This window comes from Rattus norvegicus, chromosome 3, assembly GCF_021556685.1.
Source record: "Rattus norvegicus strain SHRSP/BbbUtx chromosome 3, alternate assembly SHRSP_T2T, whole genome shotgun sequence".
NCBI lineage: Eukaryota > Metazoa > Chordata > Mammalia > Rodentia > Muridae > Rattus > Rattus norvegicus.
In genome coordinates this window covers 132,330,476-132,349,937 of record NC_141536.1, presented here as the reverse complement: position 1 = coordinate 132,349,937, position 19,462 = coordinate 132,330,476, and the positions used below count along the sequence as shown (strand labels likewise).

The following is a 19,462-nucleotide window of genomic DNA, read 5'->3' as shown; positions in this document are numbered from 1 at the left end:
TGTGTCTCAGGGATACCCCAGCTAGAAAGGGTCTCAGAATGAAACAAGGTCTATCCTATTATTTCAATGGGCATCTGAATTTAAAGTGACCTGACTTGCTACAGCTGTGGCTGGAACCCAAGGAGAGCAGATGGGATGTCTAGAGGGAATCCAAATGATGTCATTGACCAAAAGTAACCTTGGCCCTGTCTTTGCTGCAAAGTCACTTGAAGCAAATGGGAAGATATGCGCAGAAGTAAATGGGTTCAGAGCTGTGATGAACATTCTAATGATGTTTTCCTCTTTTCTCACTTACCATGGAACATGACTCCAGAAGAGAAACAACCCCTTTGCCATCTCCCAAAGAGGCCAGGACAATGGAGGGGGCTGGCGGTACACTTTCTGTTTCAACACAAAGTCACTTCACTCTCACTGTCTGCTGTTCTTTGGGTCATACTTACACCTATCCAAGCTGGAAACTAAAGCCAGCAACAGGATTACACTAGGGTCTAATGGAAAAAAAAGATCCCTCCAGGCCCTCCTGTCTCAGCCTGAGTCTCAGGCCGATTGAGGAAAGGCAAGCTGGAGAAAGAAGACACTAACTGAGCCTGACAGCGAGTGACAGGCTGAGGAAGGTGGGGTGCTACCACCATCACATACCTTCTGACCTGTAAGCAGGATTGACTGGATCTCATCATTCCTCATGCTGACTTTCCGAGGACCCCTATATTTCCATTGTTTCTCAGAATTCCAATGAGCAGCACAGACCTCTGAGGCAAGCTTCCAATGACTTCCCCCTTGGAAATCATTCACTGAAAATGAAACCCAATTACTTAGGATTGGGTTTCCACCACATACACCTCGCTGAGGGCTCTGGGTCCTACTCAGTACAGTTTGTTGCTTGCAGGCTGCCTGCTCCCTGCTTTCTAGCTCACATTCTGTCCCTCAAAGCTACACTGGCCCAGTCCTTTCTGAATGCTATGAGATGTCCTGTTCATTATAACTTCTGTGGTCAAGAAACAACATCAAAACACACATACACACACACACACACACACACACACACCCACCCCACAATATAAGGGGGTCGTAAGGCAAGGGATTCTGGCATTGAACATGGCATACTGTCTCTTCTAGAATTACATATGATCTTTCCATGGCAGAAAGATAAATGGGTGATGGAACAGGTGTGTGTCAAGCACAGACTGGGGTTGGTACTTAGTAAGCCCCATGGTAGATGTCATGAACATGCCTTTTTCTCATGATCACTTCTGCCCATCCCTACTGTACCAGCAGAAAATCATAGTGATGAAGTAGCTTGCTTAACTTCACAGTTGTGCCACTCTTGTTTGAATAGCAGGAAGTTGTGTGTGACGTGTCTCTGGTCTGAGAGAGATAAGTAATCACCAGTGAGGCATAAAAGGAAGTTTGGTAAGAGCTTCTAATAAGGATGAAAGGTCCTCTTGCTTTTCACAAACAATTGCCAATGTTATGCACTGCTGTCTGTGTAACAAGGTGAGCCCTGGAACCAAGGCAGTCTCCTGGCCACCACGAAAAAAGCTGGTTTTGAGATGAAGCAAACACAAGGGAAGGGAAAAATATGAAACTGGGTTCTAGATGTGATCATGGATCTGTTCACTACTGGAGCCTTGATACTCCCATACTCTATTAGAATCATCTGTGATGGAATCACCAGGCAAATGAAGCATTTTTGTTGTTTTATTTCTGACAATATGAAGTGCCGTGCCTTCTGCTGTGGCATAGCACTGCCATGAACCAGAAGACTCTGTTTCCTGTCTGGCATCTGCATCTTTCTGGCCTATGTGTCCTTACTGCTACAGGAACTCCTGAGAAATTGGCTCTCCACATGTGAACTGTCCCACAGGTCTGCCCACCCAGACAAGAAGAATTTTCATAAAGGTAGTCAATTCTCACTGCAAAGTTTCTCTCCTCTTTCTCAGAGCCCACACCCATCAAGTCAAATCATGCCCATCTGCTAGGTGAGGAAGAGTGCCTTGTCTACCAGGGCCACCTGGAAAGGCAGGTTCATACCAAGGCAGAGGAAGAGAGAAGGAGGCTGGAATGGGATACTCTCTGAGAGCCACATTCACCTCAGAGATGTTCACTGAAGCCATGGTAGTGTTATAAATGTCACTGTTTTCTGTGGCAGCATGAAGCAAAAGTTGAGCCACACGAGGGGCTGGAGGCATCTGAGGTGCTATAGAAAGTCATTCCTTGCTACTTTGTACTCCCTGATCCATGTTTTCAGTTGGCACCTCTGTACTGATGACAGGCATGACAGACGGGAGCTCTCTAAGTCAGAGAAGTGTGTCTCCCTTGACAGAGGAGTTTCTTATGGGAGGGCAGAGAGCATATATAGCAAATGATACCATGAGCAGTGCTGTCCCTCGGGCTTCTCCAAAGGTTCAGAGAGGTCAGGGGTCTCATAACTCTTTGATGGGAAGCAATAAACCAGTAAGTTATCTTCCTCCGAAGCAACCAAATCAGCTCTTTCCACAGTCATAGAGGATGCACAGGTTGTGAGCTGAGAATTTTTTTGTTTTAATCACCAGTTCTTTGAGTCTAGTTTTAGTCCACTGAACTTTCCAATCAATGATTCCCTTTCTACTATTTCTTCTAAACACAGCACAGATATAGTAATGTCTCCTCCTCAGTGATATTTGCACATTTGTCCTTTAAACATTTGTCATTCTAGCTATGCCCACATTATGCCAGACACAATCAACGATGGACATTCCCATTGCATTTCAACATCTCAATATGACAGTCACATTGTGGCATAATTATTGTTATTGCTACTCCTGAAGTGGAAAAGAAATGTCTTGGAGTCGAGTCTAACAGCTCGTCAAAGATCATAAACTACATGATGAATCTGTGCTATAGGTAGACTATTAGCAATGCTGAATCTAAAATCAGCCCGGTAATAGTCCTGGCACATTTAAGGTATCACCCCACCTTAGTGCTTGTAGGAGCACTGTGGCCATAATCCACTTCTTTTTATCTCTAACCCAAGGATCTCTTATTAATATTTTAGTTCTTTATACTCCAGACATTTGAACTATGAGCCACGTCACTAATATCATTTTCCCCTTAGTGTTTGCATCTGAAACAAGGAGGGATCGGACTGTTTTAATAGATATGATAGGGGATTCTGAAAGCGATTTTACATTAGAGAGAGAAAAATAGTAAATCTAGAGGCACAGCGAACATGAGTAATAGAATCTCCCCGGTGGGCATCTGAATGGCACTCTATGCTTTAAAATGTATGATTTTATATAAAATATCAGAGGCAATGTCACTAAGGTTTCATTAGTGCATTAATATTTTAATCCCCAATTTGTAGTATCTGAAACTAGAGCAAGCATCATGGCCAAATTGAGTGTGCAAAATGAACCCTTCCAGGTGAGGTCATGTCTGGCTATGTGGCCAGTGCACTCATCACTTAGCTGAGCATTAAACACAACAGCCTACTGCCACTCATAGGAGCTTCTAAGATCATGATTACTCTACTTCAGGGCCTTGTGACAATATGCTGGCACCCACTGTAACCAAGCATCCTGAACGTATCACCAAGGCACAGACATCTTGGTGGCATGAGGCCTACTCCAGAACTACACCTACTCAAGTCCTTACTCCAGAGACACCTCAATTCTCCCAGCATCTCACGCTCTACCTTGGAACTTCTCCCAGAGGACTTTGTCCTGTCTTCTCAACAGAGGTGTTAGAAGGCTTAACCTCAATTAGCAAGGCCTCATGGACAAAAGTCTTCTCTGGACTGAGCCATGAAATAACCCGGCTCAGGGGCAAACACTCTCTGTGCACCTCTATGATATCTTATGTGTACTTCCTTATGAGATCTCTGTTCCTAGGAGAATTGCCCAGTTAATCTACTTGTGACCTGGGGTCTATTCCTGCACTCACATTCAAGAGGAAGCCTTCTACTAAGCTGGACTGTTTTACTGGTGACTTACTGCTAGAACCAGATAGGCCCAGATGCTATCTGCACAGTATTCCACCAATCGATCCCATCTGCCCTGACCTTGTGCTTGATCATGGCTGTGTAGGCTCCACCCCAGCCTGGTTTTCTCTGGCGATCTCTCAAAGTTTGTACCTAGCGAGGAAGTTACAAGGAAGACAAAGCTCATTCATATCTTCCACCTCATCTCTGCTTCTTGGACTGGTCCTCCTTGTATCCAGTTATCGTCAGAAAAGACCTAGGCACTTATTTGCCTTGTTCCACAGCTTTGCCATAGGCAGGAAGAGCTCATGGGATAGGAAGCAACTAGCTGGAGAAGAGCTAGCTGCATGTTGGCCTGGGTCCCCAAGACTGAACACTGCCACAAGTGTGGTCTCAGTGAAAATAGGTACATAATATTACACAGGTAACATTATGGATAAGAACCACACCCACAACTCTGGCTTAATGATTAATGCTGTCCAACATCACTCAGGGGGCAAACCTCTGTGTATAACTATGAAGGGATATAGACTCGGTAATTGAAAAGCAAGCCATAGAAGCCACACCTTAAATGTGGCCAATTTCATCCCATGGAATGGCATTGTGGGCTGAAAACAAAGGAGAAAGTGAGCTGAACACCAACACTCACTCCTCTCTGCCTCTTGACTCTAGAGGCATGTGGCATAGACTACAGCCCCAGAATAGAGTCTACATGAACTTTTTCCTAAGTTGATCTTTCTGGGTATTATGTCGCGTCAGGAGAAAAATAATATAGGTATGTTTCCTGAAGTAATCTGGGTGTATCGCTTCCTTCTCAGACTGACAGTCTACAACTCTTCAAGATTCTAGTTTGCAAAGGGGTATAAGTCAGACTTCAGAAAGTTCCCACAATGGCCAGTGAGTGCAGCTGGCAGAAGAAACCTTTAGAAAATAACTTCTCCAGGAAGAATCACTCAAAAAATGAGGTCATTTTTGGTTCTCTTTGCAGGTGTACTTAGGGCTCAAGGGTTGATATTGAGCCTTTGGAGGAAAATAAGACATTCCTACCAGAAGAAGCAGGCAGGATGGAGAAACACAGGCAACCTTAGAGCCCCCTGGCTACCCCAGAATCAATTGCCCTGTCTACTCCTCTCAATTGCAGCTCAGGGGAGGCTCGATTAAGGAAACCTTTGTTCAGCTAGGACTATGAATTTTTAAAAGACAGTCCTGTCCATGGTTATAAACACATGTTCACATGGTTACAGAGCAAGAGAAAGGGAGAACCCAGCTCCAAGGCTCACCACAATTGTTGCACAGTTTCTCTTTAAAAACCTAGTTTTGATAGAACATTCTATCCTAAAGCAAAAGGATATAACTTCTTCTCAGCTCCTCATGGTACTTTCTCCAAAATTGACCATATAATTGGTCAAAAAACGGGCCTCAACAGGTACAGAAAGATAGAAATAATCCCATGCGTGCTATCAGACCACCACGGCTTAAAACTGGTCTTCAATAACAATAAGGGAAGAATGCCCACATATACGTGGAAATTGAACAATGTTCTACTCAATGATAACCTGGTCAAGGAAGAAATAAAAAAAGAAATTAAAGACTTTTTAGAATTTAATGAAAATGAAGGTACAACCTACCCAAACTTATGGGACACAATGAAAGCTGTGCTAAGAGGAAAACTCATAGCGCTGAGTGCCTGCAGAAAGAAACAGGAAAGAGCATATGTCAGCAGCTTGACAGCATGCCTAAAGTCTCTAGAACAAAAAGAAGCAAATACACCCAGGAGGAGTAGAAGGCAGAAAATAATCAAACTCAGAGCTGAAATCAATCAAGTAGAAACAAAAAGAACCATAGAAAGAATCAACAGAAGCAAAAGTTGGTTCTTTGAGAAAATCAACAAGATAGATAAACCCTTAGCCAGACTAACCAGAGGACACAGAGAGTGTGTCCAAATTAACAAAATCAGAAATGAAAAGGGAGACATAACTACAGGTTCAGAGGAAATTCAAAAAATCATCAGATCATACTACAAAAGCCTATATTCAACAAAACTTGAAAATCTGCAGGAAATGCACAATTTCCTAGACAGATACCAGGTACCGAAGTTAAATCAGGAACAGATAAACCAGTTAAACAACCCCATAACTCCTAAGGAAATAGAAGCAGTCATTAAAGGTCTCCCAACCAAAAAGAGCCCAGGTCCAGACGGGTTTAGTGCAGAATTCTATCAGACCTTCATAGAAGACCTCATACCAATATTATCCAAACTATTCCACAAAATTGAAACAGATGGAGCACTCCCGAATTCCTTCTATGAAGCCACAATTACTCTTATACCTAAACCACACAAAGACCCAACAAAGAAAGAGAACTTCAGACCAATTTCCCTTATGAATATCGACGCAAAAATACTCAATAAAATTCTGGCAAACCGAATCCAAGAGCTCATCAAAACAATCATCCACCATGATCAAGTAGACTTCATCCCAGGCATGCAGGGATAGTTTAATATACGGAAAACCATCAACTTGATCCATTATATAAACAAACTGAAAGACCAGAACCACATGATCATTTCATTAGATGCTGAGAAAGCATTTGACAAAATTCAACACCCCTTCATGATAAAAGTCCTGGAAAGAATAGGAATTCAAGGCCCTTACCTAAACATAGTAAAAGCCATATACAACAAACCAGTAGCTAACATTAAACTAAATGGAGAGAAACTTGAAGCAATCCCACTAAACTCAGGGACTAGACAAGGTTGCCCACTCTCTCCCTACTTATTCAATATAGTTCTTGAAGTTCTAGCCAGAGCAATCAGACAACAAAAGGAGGTCAAGGGGATACAGATCGGAAAAGAAGAAGTCAAAATATCACTATTTGCAGATGATATGATAGTATATTTAAGTGATCCCAAAAGTTCCACCAGAGAGCTACTAAAGCTGATAGACAACTTCAGCAAAGTGGCTGGGTATAAAATTAACTCAAATAAATCATTAGCCTTCCTCTACACAAAAGAGAAACAAGCCGAGAAAGAAATTAGGGAAACGACACCCTTCATAATAGACCCAAATAATATAAAGTACCTCGGTGTGACTTTAACCAAGCAAGTAAAAGATCTGTACAATAAGAACTTCAAGACACTGAGGAAAGAAATTGAAGAAGACCTCAGAAGATGGAAAGATCTCCCATGTTCATGGATTGGCAGGATTAATATAGTAAAAATTGCCATTCTACCAAAAGCGATCTACAGATTCAATGCAATCCCCATCAAAATACCAATCCAATTCTTCAAAGAGTTAGACAGAACAATTTGCAAATTCATCTGGAATAACAAAAAAACCAGGATAGCTAAAGCTATCCTCAACAATAAAAGGACTTCAGGGGGAATCACTATCCCTGAACTCAAGCAGTATTACAGAGCAATAGTGATAAAAACTGCATGGTATAGGTACAGAGACAGACAGATAGACCAATGGAACAGAATTGAAGACCCAGAAATGAACCCACACACCTATGGGCACTTGATTTTGACAAAGGAGTCAAAACCATCAAATTGAAAAAAGATAGCATTTTCAGCAAATGGTGCTGGTTCAACTGGAGGTCAACATGTAGAAGAATGCAGATCGATCCATGCTTATCACCCTGTACAAAGCTTAAGTCCAAGTGGATCAAGGACCTCCACATCAAACCAGATACACTCAAACTAATAGAAGAAAAACTAGGGAAGCATCTGGAACACATAGGCACTGGAAAAAATTTCCTGAACAAAACACCAATGGCTTATGCTCTAAGATCAAGAATCGACAAATGGGATCTCATAAAACTGCAAAGCTTTTGTAAGGCAAAGGACACTGTGGTTAGGACAAAATGGCAACCAACAGATTGGGAAAAGATCTTTACCAATCCTACAACAGATAGAGGCCTTATATCCAAAATATACAAAGAACTCAAGAAGTTAGACCGCAGGGAGACAAATAACCCTATTAAAAATGGGGTTCAGAGCTAAACAAACAATTCACAGCTGAGGAATGCCGAATGGCTGAGAAACACCTAAAGAAATGTTCAACATCTTTAGTCATAAGGGAAATGCAAATCAAAACAACCCTGAGATTTCACCTCCCACCAGTGAGAATGGCTAAGATCAAAAACTCAGGTGACAGCAAATGCTGGCGAGGATGTGGAGAAAGAGGAACACTCCTCCATTGTTGGTGGGATTGCAGACTGGTACAACCATTCTGGAAATCAGTCTGGAGGTTCCTCAGAAAATTGGACATTGAACTGCCTGGGGATCCAGTTATACCTCTCTAGGGCATATACCCAAAAGATGCCCCAACATATAAAAAGGACACATGCTCCACTATGTTCATAGCAGCCTTATTTATAATAGCCAGGAGCTGGAAAGAACCCAGATGCCCTTCAACAGAGGAATGGATACAGAAAATGTGGTACATCTACACAATGGAATATTACTCAGCTATCAAAAACAATGACTTTATGAAATTCGTAGGCAAATGGTTGGAACTGGAAAATATCATCCTGAGTGAGGTAACCCAATCACAGAAAAACACACATGGTATGCACTCATTGATAAGTGAAATTAGCCCAAATGCTTGAATTACCCTAGATGTCTAGAACAAATGAAACTCAAGACAGATGATCAAAATGTGAATGCTTCACTCCTTCTTTAAAAGGGGAACAAGAATACCCTTGGCAGGGAATAGAGAGGCAAAGATTAAAACAGACACAGAAGGAACACCCATTCAGAGCCTGCCCCACATGTGGCCCATACATATACAGCCATCCAATTAGACAAGATAGATGAAGCAAAGAAGTGCAGGCCAACAGGAGCCGGATGTAGATCGCTCCTGAGAGACACAGCCAGAATACAGCAAATACAGAGGCGAATACCAGCAGCAAACCACTGAACTGAGAACGGGACCCCCGTTGAAGGAATCAGAGAAAGAACTCGAAGAGCTTGAAGGAGCTCGAGACCCCTTATGAACAACAATGCCAAGCAACCAGACCTTCCAGGGACTAAGCCACTACCTAAAGACTATACATGGACTGACCCTGGACTCTGACCTCATAGGTAGCAATGAATATTCTAGTAAGATCACCAGTGGAAGGGGAAGCCCTTGGTCCTGCTAAGACTGAACCCCCAGTGAACGTGATTGTTGGGGGGAGGGCGGCAATGGGGGGAGGATGGGGAGAGGAACACCCATAAAGAAGGGGAGGGGGAGGAATTAGGGGGATGATTGCCCGGAAACCGGGAAAGGGAATAACACTCGAAATGTAAATAAGAAATACTCAAGTTAATAAAAAAAAATGCACACTGGGGTGCTATTAAAAAAAACCTAGTTTTGAAAATGATGCTTAAATAGAAAAAGAAAGAGACCACACAGGAGAAATGAATTCTAATATTTGTTTATTTAGCCTGGCATAACCCAGATACTATCCTTTCCCTGTGTAGTAAAACCATTTTACCGACTTTATACAGATGTGATGTATTATATAAATTATGAACTTAGAATATTCACTCATGAGAATTTCACTCATGTGAAAGCAACTAAACCCTTTTTACAGAGCTGCATGAGGCTGCTTCATCAACATCTAATTCAAGAATATTTTCCTCATGGCAAAGGAGTACTCTGTACCTAACAGCGATCCCTTTTTGTCACCTACATTTGTACCCTAATGTGACTGCTAACCTGCCTCTCGAGCTCACAGATGTGCCTACACTGGACATGGCCTACTCTTCATCATGGCTTCTGGAGGATGGCTGATTTAACTTAGCATAGCATGTTCAAGGTTTACCCGTGTTACTGCCTACGTTATCTCTACACTCCTTTTAGTTGCTGAAACTATGCATGATTAAAATGCCACTAGTGAGATACAGCGAATGTCTGATGGGGCAAGTGCAGTCCACATGATCCATACTGAGTGCATACAGCCACCCCCCACCACACACACACACACACACACACACACACACACACACACACACACACACACACACACACACCATATACACACGCACCCCAATAATAGAAGCTCTGAAAAGATTTGCTTTTCCATAGTCACATGCCTGCTACTGGCTACATCTGACTTTGAATCTACATATCCAAGAACCCATCCTATGCAACATGCTCCATCCTCACACACACTGGGGTCACATGAAGAAGAGAAAGATAAAAACCCATCCACAGGTCCATTATTCTCCCCGAGAAGCATTCTACATCATGGCTGTCATCCTGTTTTCATCCAAGGCTCAGGCCCTGAGACTAGGTGGAAATCATTCACAATCACCCTAAAGCAGTGGCCCTCAACCTTCTTAATGGTGCCACTCTTTAATATAGTTCCTCATGCTGTGGTGATTCCCTCCATCAAGCAAACAATTTATTTCAGGCCTACTTCATAACTGTAATTTTGCTACTGTTATGAATCATAATGAAACTATCCCATAGGCGAGCTATCTGATATATGATAGCTATATGATATATATCTGCCAAAGGTGTTGAGACCCACAGATTCAGAACTACTGCCCTAAAGAGTGTTTCGTAGGAAGAGCTGAAAGAGAACAGGAAGGGAAGGAGGGGGAGGACAGGAGGGAGGGAGCAGAGGGAAGGCTGCTCCATCCTTCAGACAGTTGAATTCCAATACTGTCTGCTACTGTTGGGCATCAAAGGTTAAACTAATCATTCACCACAAAGAAATAACTCAAGTCCTTAGGCAGAAAGAAAATACACATAGCCCTGCTTTAGAGGGTAGTCATGGAAACCAGATGCAAATACACCTGGGCATGGGAAGCACGGTGGGTAATCGCCAATGAACTTCCATTCCTTGAAAACAATAATGCCCCATGAATCCCCTCTCAGTAGATCAAAGGCATTTACTCTTCCTGGAAAAGAGCAGATATATCCTTTCTTCAGCATATAAGAATAATTGATGGTAACAGCTGATACTAGAGTGATAGTAATTATGTTTCAGATAGTCTTCTGAGTGGGTTGCATATGGTAGCTTTAGATATAGTGCATGGCTTGTCACAAGCCTGCGTGGGAAATGTAATCATTATTATTATTGCTTGATTATTTCATGATCTGCATTTAAAGAGAAAAATTGTTTGGCACAGAGAGGTTAAGTAGCCTCTTGAAAGTCACAGAGCTGTTAAGTGGCACAGCCAGCATTTGATCCTCCGGGTTTGTCTTTAGAATTCAAATTTCTGACAACAAGGCTGCTTTTGAAAAGACTGGACCATACTGGGGATCTAACCTCACCCCATGAAGCTTTCCCCAACAGAAACCAGAGACTTCCTAGTGCATTGAGTGCCTTCCTGAGCCACTGAGATCCAACCACTTGTGGCCACCCTGCCTATACAGTATGAGTCAGAAAGACACAAGAATTCCTTCCTTTTGTTTATGCATTTTTACTTGTCATCGCTTGTCTGAGCCACGGGGCGCTGGTTTTATTGAACTGGAAGTAGCTGCTCAGTCTGTCACTGAGGAATGATGAGACTCCACAATACTTAGATCTATTGCTTTTACCCTCAAAACATGTGCCTGAAATGCTTTCTCAGAAATCCTCCCCTGGTACAGCCTGGCAGGCGGTTTCCCCACCAAAGGTGAGGCCTCTCTGCTCTAGTCTCAGTTCCGGGGAGAGTGAGGGGGAGCCAGACCTGATAGTGAAAGCTACTTGAGAAGGTGAGGCAACAGGACAGCAAAATCCAGGCCTGCCTGGACTACAGAGTGAGTTCCAGGCCAGGCCGGCTAATTGGGTGAGAGCCAGTTTCAAAATGAAAGCTCAGTGGTAGAACATTTGTAGAGCAAGCATGAGGTTCTGGGTTCACTCACCAATATAAGAAAAGATGATTAAGACTAAAAGGGGTTCTCAGGATCTATTCGTGAACATCTTGGGGACAGACAGAAGCAGATGAGCTCTAGTGTCACATCATTTATGGAGAAATAGCAGGATGCCTAGGGAACACTACCCTATTAAAGCATACTGGGAAAGTCCTGGATAGAAGGTACCCATAGTCAGGCTAGATACAGGCATGAACATGTTTTGTTTGTTCGTACAATGTAAAAACAACAACAAAGAAATCCCAAGTTTATACTAGAAGCGATTTAGCTTGAGCACGAAGAAGATACGGCAACATGGTCAGGAGTTCACACCACATGGAACTGAGAACATGGGTTATGTATTGGGTAAGGGAAGCTCTAAGCTCTTAAGAGTCCCAACTACCCCCTCACACCACTCGTGAGGCCATGGGAAACAGACACAGAACCTACCCTTTGCATCTGGCCATGGGAGAGCCCCAGTTAATCAAGTCTCATTTAAGCCCCACTGATAGCACAGCAGGAGCAGAATCATGCAGATCCTCCTTGTCCCAGAATGGAAGATCACGCTTTCCTTTCCCACATGCATGCTTGGTTGCTCCATCCACTCTAGCAGCTTGGAAAGGCATTCTTTCCATCACCTTTGCTCAGTTCCCTTTCTATAGGATTGAGTAACTAGAGGAGAAGCAAGGACATGTGAGCTCGCATAGATCCTCAAAGCTCAAACCTGTGCCAGGACCCCAGAAGGGCACGATTGGTACACACCTGATTCCTACAAGCAAAGATGCCGATGTCTCCAAATTAACACTATGAAACAATCAGAGCGATGAATGTCAGACTACAGGGAAGGATACGGAAAACCCAGAGGGTTATGGTTTGACTGCCAAGAGAGCTGAGGCCCCAAGGGTCATGCAGTGTCAAAGTGACAGCTGGCAAGGAAGTCTGTTACGTGTGCTACATAGGCATTCCTCAGATCCTAAACACTTTCTTGTATGACTCTCCTTCCCTGAGCTGAAAAGGCCCTGAAAATGGCTGGTTTCTATGACCAAGAGTGATAGGCATGTCATTGACCCTCAACACTTCGATGTCACTGGCTGAAATTAGCACAAGATATAACCTGTACCTTGGGATATCCCAACAAGTCCCCAGGGGATGTGAAACTTCGTTGAGGGCCCTCCCTTCACCTACAGAAACAGGCAAATGAGTCCATAGGCTACCTGGGACAATGGCCAACCCCTTCTACAAATGGCACTATTCCAGATGCAGCCTCAGGGAGACACATGAGGAACAGAGCCATTGCTTAATCCTGTGGGAAGACCAAGCATCCAGGAATTGCTCCACATGTTGCCACATGACTGACCTTGCCTGACTCCAAGAGGCAAAGTACCTATTGCATAATGACAGAAATCTAGGCGCATATACTGCTCCTACAAGGACACTGAAAGAGTGAGTGCCACTTCTGCATATTACTTTGGAGCATGATTGTAAAAGTGTACCCACAGTTAAACAGAAGCTAAACTATCCCCAAACTGGAAGACCCAAAGAAATGTATCTCAGGAACTTCAGACAAAGTGATTGAAAATCTATAGAGTTGCTGGCTGCTAATTTCCACAGTGGAGTGGGATATTATCACATGCAAATGAACACACCAAGACAATTCTAAGGCAATGGGCAGGGGTTTCTGGGAACAGTACTGCCCCATTATATCTGTAGACAATTTTTTTAAGCTAGAAGAAAGGTAACCTGGGGTGAAAGAGGAACTCTGAGCATCCACTCATTTGAAATGATGAAACTGAATCACTCACCAGCTAGCTTGTTTCAACAGATGACAAAAATTATTAAAATTGACTGTCAGAGTTAATTAGCATCTATTACCAGGGACAGATTACTGTCCTGTCACCACCATGCCCTTTTCTTTTTGTTCCAAGCTTTGGTGGCAAAGATATTGCTACCAGTAGCTGCTGGGACCCTCTATAGTTGAGGGTCTCCTCAACACAAAAGGCTCTTCTGGCCTCCCATCTGCCCTTCTGTGTAGGAAACGATTTGGCTCCATCTCAAAGGCACTTATTTTGGCCCTGACACCTCTTTAATCTTGGATCCATGACTGTCTCGGGTAACATTTGCTCTGGCTGACATGGCCCGCTGTATCCAGAGGAATGATGCTCTCCCATAGTGGTTGTAAAAGATAACAAGGAATTTATTAGGAGTTACACACAGCACTCTATGCTGTCTTTGATGGAATCAACCAATGCCATAAACGACAAATCCATAGAGCTGGCTGCAGTCACTAGGCATGTTGCCTAGGTGTAGAGAAAATCTATTAGGGAGTATGTGTTCTAACAGGTCAGAACATGGAAAATTTGGGTGGTTTCCTATAGCAAGGGAAGTAGGACTAGCTTGGCTCTCTGTTGGCCATCTTGGAAAAGCATCCCTCTGAGACAGATGGAGAGAAGATAGGTGCTGGAGAAGAACCCTTTGTAGGTGCCTATGTTACTTCTGTTCCATTCCATTCTGCCCCTGCTTTCCAACTCTAAGAACTGTACTATAATGTCTATCCCTGGCATCTGTGAATTAAAAGAGGAAGGTTTCATGAAGGGGGAGGGGTTGACAAAAGGCATTCCTAAGCTGTAGGGAGCTGGCTTGGTGGGAAAATCCCCCATCTTCTTTGCTTTGCAATAGGGTGATCTTGAAGCTGTTTCCATATACTCTAAGATCACACTAGATCTCAGTACCCACTGTCATAGTTAGCTTAAGTGTATAGCATTCAGGGTGGAGGGGATGGCTAAGTCAGTCAAATGCTAGCCAGGGAGGCAGAGAAAAGTGAATCCCTGGAGCCCTCTGGGCAGCTTGCTAGAGTCAATGATAAATCTTGTCTCAAAAATTAAGGCAAAGAGGGATCAGAGAAGATACCTGAGCTTGATTTTTGACCTCTACATGTATTTGTATACATGTGTATGCATGTGATACACACACATACACACACATGTGGCAAGTATGAACATCTGTGCATGCATATATATGTATATGGGGAACACGTAAATACCTGTATGTATATGGGTAAATATATATATATATGTGTGTGTGTGTGTGTGTGTGTGTGTGTGTGTGTGTGTATGTCTATCATATACCCACATGTTTAAAAGCAAGGTATTTATTCCCTTCTGCTGCACTTACCTCATTCCTGCTGTCTGCTTCCTGGGTAACCTCCTTGTACTAAAGTACTTATCTGAATGTCTGTTTTTAGGTAAACCCATGCCAAGACACTGGCTGAACATGCAGAATTTAAATTCACAAGTTCTTGTTTTCCTTTGCTGTCTGTGGCTTATTCCTTAGGGATTACTTTAGCTCTCCCTCACTAGCCCTAATATAGAAATAATGGGTCTAAGAAAATGCCAGGAGGGAAGAGAGCTCTCTACAGCAATGAAAGATCACACTGGCCTAAAAGCTGCCTGCCAGCAGGATCCCACAGACTCTTTAGGGTAACTTTTCCTAAAAAATAAAAAATAAAAAATTGCTTTCCTCTGCTTTTCTTTTAAGAATCAGATGGAGTTTCTATTCTAAGCACCATTCAACACCTTCAAAGACAGCAGCATGTCATGTTAGAGACAATAGATAGGCTATCTGTTGGTGATGTCTGTAATGGTACCAAGATAGGAGACTGGAAGCCATAAGCCAAAGCATTTACAATTAATTCCACATGGAAAAGTGTAAACAATTTGAGACCAGGTAAATAAATAAAAATTCAATTCTAATATATAAAGATATGACGTCTTGGGCATTTTTATTTTCCCATCTTGGCTTTAGTTTCCTCTGTGAAGTTAATAACTCCTAACTATAAAGTTACTGTTAGGACCATGTAAAATGATATGCAGATTTGCTCAATGAGTGTTTAGTTCCCTTCACACTGAAAGCCAGAGAGCTCAATTAAAATGAATTCCAATTTCTTAAACAAATGCATTATTTGCCTACACAACTTAAAAGAATTTAATGGTGAAGGATTGGTTTTGGTTTTTGTTTGTTTGTTTGTTTGTTTGGGGCTTTTTTTCCCCCTCTAAAATGAACTTTTCCCTCTGGCCACACCTCTATTCTGTTGGGGTAGTTCTGTAGTGGAATTTAACCCTCCGGGTAAAGACATCTGATCCTAAGTAAACCCAAACACACCCTGTAGACCGTGGTAGCCATAATTCCTAGGTCAATTAAAAACACCAAGGAAAGTCGGTCCTGAGAAATAGGACTGGCTTTGATGAAACACTGCTTTGAATAATTAACCAGCAGCAATGCAAGTTTAGACCCTGTCCATTAGTTGATTATCCTATTTAGAAAATGGGACTGTAGCCCAATCTCAGGAGACAATGCTCCTAACATGTGTATCTCCACCATCAGGATGTTGGAAAGTTGTGCAAGCAAAGAGCAACTTTAAAACCTTCTGCAAATGGTATAAGCAGTGGTTTGGAAACTATGCTGCAAAGTCAGCTGCCAAAAACCAAAAATGAGAGCAATTTCAGGCACTTTCGGTTGCCAGAAAATATACCAGAGGCCAGCTCTGAGCCCAGTGTAGAATAGAGCCTGGGCACATGGCTGTTGAATGACTCAGGGATTGCTGGCCACATACATCTCCCTCACATACTCAGACTGTGTACAGGATAGCATTAGAGGAATGCAATGGGGAAAGGGGCCTTTACAGTGCAAATGAGGGGCAAGAGATAGAGAGGGGCAGGAGGGGAGTCTCGCTCCTCAAAGACCATACTCGGTATATGCAGCCCTCATTTTGCAGTCCAGAAAGTCACCAGTGTCAGATGCTATGGTCTAGTTAAAGCACAGTGGCGCCCCAACACCACAGTTCAAGTTTCATTCCTACTGTCCATTATCCAAAAGCTCAGCATTTGCTGCTACCTCAAATCACCACTCAAATAGCGGGTCCTCCTGAAGGGTCTCTGCGTCAGCTTACTCACTCCCACAGAGCAGCAGATTATGAAGTTGTGTGTTCTCCCGTCTTCCGGGCCTTGTGACATTTTGCAAGATGGATAATCCAAAGAAGAAGAAAATGTCGCCCACAAGACCAAAGTGAGGCAAAGCAGTGGAGAGCGGTGGCATGGAAGGAAAAGCGTCCACCTGGTGATGGAGCTGTGGAAGGCACAGTGCCAGCAGGAATGATGATGTGGCAGGGTCAAGAAGGCTTCACTGCAGCAACAGGAATTTGAAAAGACAAACTTACCAATGCATCCAATGAGGAAAAGGAGTGTTGTGTCTGGGAAACTCTTAGAAACGTTTCATGGAACCAAAAGCACAGAAAGCAATCTGACACAGCATTTGAGCATCAGCCGCAGCATCCGAACAATGCTCACTCCTTGCCGTAAGCACTGCTCAGACGACTCTTGGTTATGGTCTGTCTTTTTACTTTTTTTGGTGTTTTTGAAGCAATTTTTAGGTTGAAAAAAATTAAGGTGCTTGATCCTCAATATTTCAAGTGTTGAATATGTTAATTCATGTTAAATATATGAACTAACCCTTATTTTATATTGCACTTTATTGTGCATTTATAACCAAGGCTAAAAGCCTTTGTTGTTGTTATTTAGTCTTTGTGCTAGGGATGGAACCCAGAGTCTCATGCATGTCAGACAAGCGCTCTACCGCTGGCTTATACACTATATATCTACCAGGAGTGTGGGATCCTGGGATTGTAGAATTCATCCTCTGTATTTGTAGAAGTCCATTAAGGAAGACAAATACCAAAATCCTGCTTAGACGCTGCTTCAGATTTCTGACTCCAGTCATGAAGCAAAATGCCGGAACCATGGTCAGGTTTTTCCCAAGCTCCTCTGCTTTCCTCAATGTGTGGGGTTCTGCTGTGTTCCCGACTGGCAGGCAAGAAACAAAAGTACCTAGTACACCTCTGATAAATAACTGGAATGGTCCCTTGTAAGCTGGGTTTGCCCACTTCCCTCAAGCACCCGTGTAGCACATGAAACTTACCATCCCTGCCTACAAAAGCAGTGAGACACAAAGAAACCAAGACACAAGCTTCAAACCACACACTTAGGAAAAGCAGATCTAGACTTAATAGCCGATAGAAACAAACATGTACAGCTACAAGTCCTACAAAGAACCCTCCATTGCCTAATATTTACAACTTCAAATGTAAAAAAAAAAAAAACAAGCATCAAAATATTTGAGACATAATTAGTACAGAATTATTACCAAAATATCCCTATTCTTCAAAGTCTGATGGGCATATTACAAGCTGGGTTCCACAGTTCAAATTCTCACTCCATTACACGTGACTATTGGCTGCTACACCACATGGAGCTGGGAGCTGTCTGCTGCTGCCAGCATTGAACATTTCAGTGGCTGGGAGCCTCATATTTTTAGCCACAAAATTATTACTTCTGGATTATACCCTTCCCTCTTAAAGAGTGTTCTGAGAAAGTCACAGATCACTAGAAAGTGCTGAAGACGTTCAGAAATTGGATTTAGATTCCTTTTTTTGTCCCCCTCCTTAATTTCCCTTTTGTCAGACAAACGCTGAAGGGAAGCAACCGAGGAGAGCGATTCTGGCATGGGAGGTGAGCGCTAGGTGAAAGATCAGGATGGGTAGCTGCTTTGCCTGCATCTGTGTATGCTCACCATGTGTGTGACACCCCACAGAAGGAGGGACAGATTCCCAGAACTGGAGTCATAGATAGTTGTGAACCACCGTGTGGGTGCTGGGAACCGAACCCAGGTCCTCTGGAAGAGCAACCAGTGCTCTGAACCATGGAGACACCATACCAACCTAAGGAAATGCTCTTTCTTTAATTTGTTTTGACATGTTATATCACTCAGAAGCTCAGATAAAACACATATTAAAAAGAATAGTATGATCAATGTTGCCTTGACTTTAAATGAGATACTTACATGGTATTTAACTAGCAGCTGTGTTTCTTTTCTGGTTTTGATAGCCTAATTCTACTTTCTAGTACCTCTGTTTGGCTGAAAGAGAAGGAAGAACAGGAGGGAGTGGAAAAGGTAGAGATAAATAGAGGAGGGAGGAGAGGAGATAAAATATTTGAATTTCACCCTCCAAAAGACCCAATAAGCAGCTGAAAGAGTCAGATACAAATATTTGCATCCAACTAATGGACAAAAGCTGGTGACCCCTGTGGGTGAATTAGGGAAAAGCTGGAAGAAGCTGAGGAGGAGGGCGGCCCTTTAGGAAGACCAACAGTCTCAATTAACCTGGACCTCTGAGATCTCTCAGACACTGGATCACCAACCAGGCAGCATACACCAGCTGAGATGAGGCCCCCTAACACATATACAGCAAAGGAGTGCCGGGTCTGGGTTCAGTAAGAGAAAATGCACCTAACCCTCAAGAGACTGGAGGCCCCAGGGAGTTTAGAGGTCTGGTGGGGTGAGGGTTAGGGGTTGGGGATGGGGACATCCTTGTAGAGACAGGACCGCAGGGCAGGGAGGGGGTGTGGGATGTGGAACAATTGAAGGGTGGATTGGGGAGGGAATAAAATCTGGAGTTTAAAAATGATTAAATAAAAAGAAGGAATATAAAAAGTTGAATTTCTAAAATATCTTTTTACATTTATTCTAAAAGTCATATCTCTTATTTTTTGATTTTTCTGTGGGGTAAAGCCCACTAATAAATTTAATAAGGATACTTCACACTACTGATAAAAATCTCATT

The 19,462-nt window shown here is 42.9% G+C and overlaps 1 protein-coding gene across 1 annotated transcript in view; it reads right to left on the bottom strand.

Moving 5' to 3' along the window:
• Nucleotides 1–19,462, bottom strand: part of Slc24a3 (solute carrier family 24 member 3) — a 502,316-nt gene that overhangs the window by 436,391 nt on the left and 46,463 nt on the right.